The sequence below is a fragment of the Littorina saxatilis genome, unplaced genomic scaffold (assembly GCF_037325665.1).
Source record: "Littorina saxatilis isolate snail1 unplaced genomic scaffold, US_GU_Lsax_2.0 scaffold_636, whole genome shotgun sequence".
Lineage (NCBI taxonomy): Eukaryota > Metazoa > Mollusca > Gastropoda > Littorinimorpha > Littorinidae > Littorina > Littorina saxatilis.
This window is the reverse complement of record NW_027125747.1, coordinates 42365-47364: the sequence shown is the minus strand read 5'-3', so window position 1 is coordinate 47364 and position 5000 is coordinate 42365. Positions and strand designations below refer to the sequence as shown.

The following is a 5000-nucleotide window of genomic DNA, read 5'->3' as shown; positions in this document are numbered from 1 at the left end:
GCATGAAAAGGTGTGTTTTTAAAATCATGCAAACAGTACAGTGAAATTAGGGCTTGCACGTCAATCTGAAGAGCTAAGATAAACGAGGGGAATTTACGTCATATTTCTTTTTAAACGCGAATTAGCGGGAGCTCAAAATGGATCAAATAAAGCTGAACAAATATGAACCCCCTCCCTCTCTCTCCACCACCTCCGCCACCCTCCCCCCTTTCCCATCCCCCCTCTCTACCCACCTCCCTCCGGCATCTTTGAGAGCTTGTTGTCGGCTCCACAAACACTTTGACTCCTGGAACTATTGATTCCATTGACCCTTCAGGTAGAATGTGTAATGCCGGACTATTGGTAGTTGCTGTACTCTTTCAGTGCTTTTACAAGTGCATTCACACCTGGGGATATTGAGACCGTTAGCTCGAGCAGCGATTTCGAGAGTGTGCAGACGATATTGAACCGTCAGTAGGGCAGGCAGTTGGTCAGCCAGTCAGTGCCTATGCTCAATCAATTCTTCACTCCTCTCTTCCAGTTCCAGGTAGGCCCTATGTACATGATTTATATATATATTTGAACGAAAATTGCCTACTTTCTTCCCAGATCACACGCCACAGACATAACTGAAGTGCAATGTATTCACAAATCAATTTAGATGTCTGCTTCTGTTCAACCGAAACATTTGCTTTTTTCTGCTGGTTTTGCAATGTTGTTTATATGCCTCTCTTCAGAGCAGTGAATCCACAATTTCCCATCCTTATTATGGGGGCGAGGACGCCCCCATTCTATACGGATAGTTTAGAGGTTGACCATGGGCAGCGCCATTTTGTTGTGAAATACGTCATCAGTTTGTGTACACTATGGGAGGGGTGAAGGCAACATTGTTCATCTGTAGAAAGTTGTGAAATCCGTCACCCTATGGGAGGGGTGACGTCAAAATTGGTCATCACAGAGTTTGTGTAACACAGGAAGTTGTGAAATACGTCACCCTATGGGAGGGGTGACGTCAAAATTGTTCAACAAAAACATGATACGTCGCATTGTGCAGGGTCAACTGCAACAAACTCAAACCGAGCCATTCATAGCTTGCTGTATTTGAGTGACTTATATACCGACATTTTTATTTCTTATTTTCAGCACAGGTGTAGGAAAAATCATGAACCAAAATGTTATTTATTTTCTAATTTAACATTTTTTTTACAAATATGACCATGGTCTTTTAAACATACAGTGACATTAAACATTGTTATGTTAAAAAAAAGAAAAAAAGAAAAAAAGCTTTTGTGCACAAATCAGAAAATACATTGTACATTTTACCTACAGGCCAAACAGTGTCTGTTGGCGACAAAGGACCCAGCAAGTTGCTATTTTTAGATCGAATAAAAGTTGTCAAGAACAGGCGCTTACATTTGGATGTGTCCACTGATAGTAGGTTTGGTTGTGATCAATCAGAATGATGTGGGAATAAAAATGTATGACAGTTTGGTATGATGACATGTAATTCAAATATGCTGAAATGTAATATTATACATGATATAATTTAATTATGGCTGTTGCCATGACCATAAACCCCAAGACAGGTTTAATGTTATGTAAAATCAAAATACCAAAATCAAGCACCTACTACTACTAGACTAATCTGGTCCACGGTGCGGGAAGATTGAGGCCTTCGTTAAATGTTCAACGTTGGCCAATAATAATTTTAACAATGTACGTACGTTGTGTCGTTTTTTATTATGTTTTATTTTGTTGATCAATTGATAAATATGTCTTCCCAACATATTACAAATCAAACAGAAATAAAGTCTTAGAGAACTACAACAATTATTGTTGCCGTCAAAACCTTGCAAGGCCTCAAAAGAGATAGACTGGATCGCCGCGCCGCGCGGCGCTCATTGGCTCAGTATTGAACTTGCGTCAAGGCCGATGCGCGTAGATTCCCAGAATGTTTACTTTCGGTTAGATTCTTCGACAGCATTCGCAGAGGTGACTGCCGTTACAGAGGTGAGTAAAACTGACCATCGAAAGGAAAATAAGATTCATATTGGTAATACTAATAACATACTTGCACAAGCATGTATCTACCAAAACTGTATGGGAGCACATAGTTGGAAAGGCGTGGTGAAGCGATCAAATCGAATCGTCTGTCTCAGTCAGTGCACTGATCTGATCAGCCACCACGATTGAACGTCACTGTCTGTATTTTGTATGTAAGCAGAGCTTCCAAACTAGTTAAATCCTGATGTAGTTTACAAAAACAAAACAAAATCTCATTCCTGTTCCATTGTTATTCTTGTAGTTGTGATATATTCTAGTGAAACTGAAAGTAAGTGTTAAAAGCAGAAAAGCCGGACTGAATCAGGTAATTGGGTTGGGAAAGTTTTGCTAAGAAATCCTGTTATTTCCCTGGGTTAATAAGCATCTCTTTGTCCAACTATTTACACAATTTATTTGACTAGTTTGTGGTTTCAATTGAAATTATTGTTGTATTTATTTCTAGACTACAAGAACTTGCATTGATTGCATTTCATTGTTACAGCACAAAACACTGAATGACACATACTATAGCCTTCTCGTTTTACAGTATGGTACTGATAGTTGTATACAAGTTTGAATATCACTTTGAACACTGCCACATTCAGTTCTTTTCATCATTGAATAATTTTGTTTCAGGAAGCAAGCACCACTTTTGTTGTTGATTAAAACCCCTGTACAGTCAGAAGTGTGTCAAGCTCAAAGTATTATTTCACAAAAGGTGAGAAGTTATTCGTTACATTTGCAACATTTATTGTTGAAAAATATTAAACATAAAGGCAGAATTTGTTTGTCTTGTGATTGTGATGCCTACAACTACACCCGCTTGTGATTTCTCAGTCAAGTTACTGCAGATTTGTGTATATTTCAGTCTCATGTGGTATTTGCCATATTTTTGTGTGAACATGTGTATTTTTCAAGACTTAGATTCTGTGATAACATAAAATACCATAACACATTTGACACCAGTGCATCATATAATATTTTTGGATAATTCTCATTACGCATGATTTTTTATTGTGTCACTGTGTGTACATTTACATGTGTTTTTAAATGTCAACAGGTGACAGTTCCACTTTTGGAAGAGGTGTGCAGTGAGATTGCAGAAAATGAATGCCTGTCAGCTGATCTGTGAAGCCATGTTAAAACCTTGGACTGTAAGTGTTTAGGGAAACACTGTATGAATGAATACAATTTTGTTGGAGTAGTGTTTTCACTTTTGCTTATAATGTAAAACAATTTCAAGTTTAAATTTCAAGTTATTCAGTTACGCTGAGAATAAGCTGTCATATATACATGACAAGTAAGCAGTGCTCCCTGTATGGCATACGTGTAATTATTGTTGATCATTCGCGTACACATTCCAGACTTGTCAATGTGCAAGTGTTCTTTTTGGATACAATGGTGTGTGTGTTTGCCTTTCTTTTAAAGTTATACGAGGCAGGGAATTATCCCAAGATATGGACTAATAAAAATCTATTATTGTATATATATATATATATACAGTGGACCACCCCCCCCCCCCCCAATTTGATAATCCCTCCCTTTTAAGACCTTATTTTGTCAGTTTGTCTGTGCATAACTTCTGTAAATTTTCCTTCATTTTAAGACTGCCTCCTTTTAAAGACCCGCTTTCTCAGATTGTTTGAGGTAATACAAAGGTGGTTCTATTGTATGTGTTCAAGTGTAAGACTTTGTGGTCTGTTTGACAGGTGCTGTTCTTCGGGACAAACTTCAGGTGTTTGAGTCATGCCTTGGTCTACGAGGGAAGTTCCGGAACGCGGCCAAGGAAAAGGCTCACTCATTGTACTACGCAAGCCATGCAAGCATTACAGAGGTCACCAAGTCGACTCATGCATCAGCTTCCATTTGCCTCAGGATGTTTGAAAGGCTGGTCGAAGCAACCTATGGGTGCAAACAGGAAGACAACGCGAATGACCGACCGGTGCCAGTGTGTGAGGAAGGATGTGATCAGGTATGTTGCTGGGAGTGTGGTGAAGAAACTAAAAAAGAAAGTTTGGGGCCTCAAGAAAGGTGCATACAGATACGAGAAACTGCGCTGTTTAGAAGCACTGAGGTTCAGTGAGCTGTCAGAAAGTGATTGTGATTCTTCAACTGACATGACAACGGTGCTTAACCGAGGAGGACTGACATTTGTCAAAGACAACATTGTGCAAATGTTCCTTGACATGCAGGACATTTTTCGTCGGACTGTGGGTGTCGCTTGCTCTGCCAAAATGAAAGCTGATGACAAGGACTTTCTGCAACAGTGCCAAATCAATGATACAGTGCCTGTGCTTTTTTATGACACAGTTTATGCATTTGACATTTCTTTGAAAGTGCAAGAAGATGTTTTCGAAAATGCTGTCCTGCTTTTTTTTTTAAATCCGAGTCCACCACAAGCTGAGGACAATGTCAATGATGGACAAGGTGCAGCGCGGGTGGAAAGAGTAGAGCATGAAGAACAGGTTGCGTACCAGTGACACTAACATTAACAAGGTGTGAGACGGGCAAAGTTAGCTACATATGCAGTTGATCATATCATTAGTGCCTGTCCACGGATGCTCCCCCCTTGTTTGTGTGTATGTATGTGTGCAGGTTTGCATTTCAGTCTGCATGAGGTGAGCGATAGTGATTTTTAACTGTTGGTGCTCAGTGATTTACAAGCATGTTTTCTGTTGCTATGTAAATTCTCCTGTCTTATGTAGAACTCACACACTTTGTATTACATTTTTTTTTTTTTACAATAATCTCTCTTGGTGCTGGGTACAAATATTTTAAAAGTTTTCAGGTTCATGTTATTCTCTAGTTTCACTTTTTGTTTTACGCTCGACACGTGTTTGAATCTGTATCTGTCTGCAACTGTGAGTAAGTACACCTGAATCCAACATACTAAAGAGAAATAGAGAGCTTCAGTATTTAGTCTGTACTTTAAAAAAAATTGTTGTTGCTTGCATTTTTTTTCCGTTGTATTTTTTATG

General features: G+C 39.0%; 1 protein-coding gene and 1 long non-coding RNA gene across 2 annotated transcripts in view; both read left to right on the top strand.

Moving 5' to 3' along the window:
* Positions 1-373: 373 nt before the first annotated feature.
* Positions 374-5000, top strand: part of LOC138954216 (phospholipid scramblase 2-like) — a 14571-nt gene continuing 9944 nt past the window's right edge. Inside the window, exon 1 of the mRNA XM_070326113.1 lies at positions 374-526. The gene's annotated coding sequence lies outside the window, so the exon portion shown is untranslated. The remainder of the gene's footprint in view (positions 527-5000) is intronic.
* On the top strand, positions 1621-4761 carry LOC138954215 (uncharacterized). Its single transcript, XR_011451754.1, has 4 exons — positions 1621-1989; positions 2659-2740; positions 3083-3176; positions 3732-4761. It is a non-coding gene; the product is annotated as an uncharacterized lncRNA (long non-coding RNA).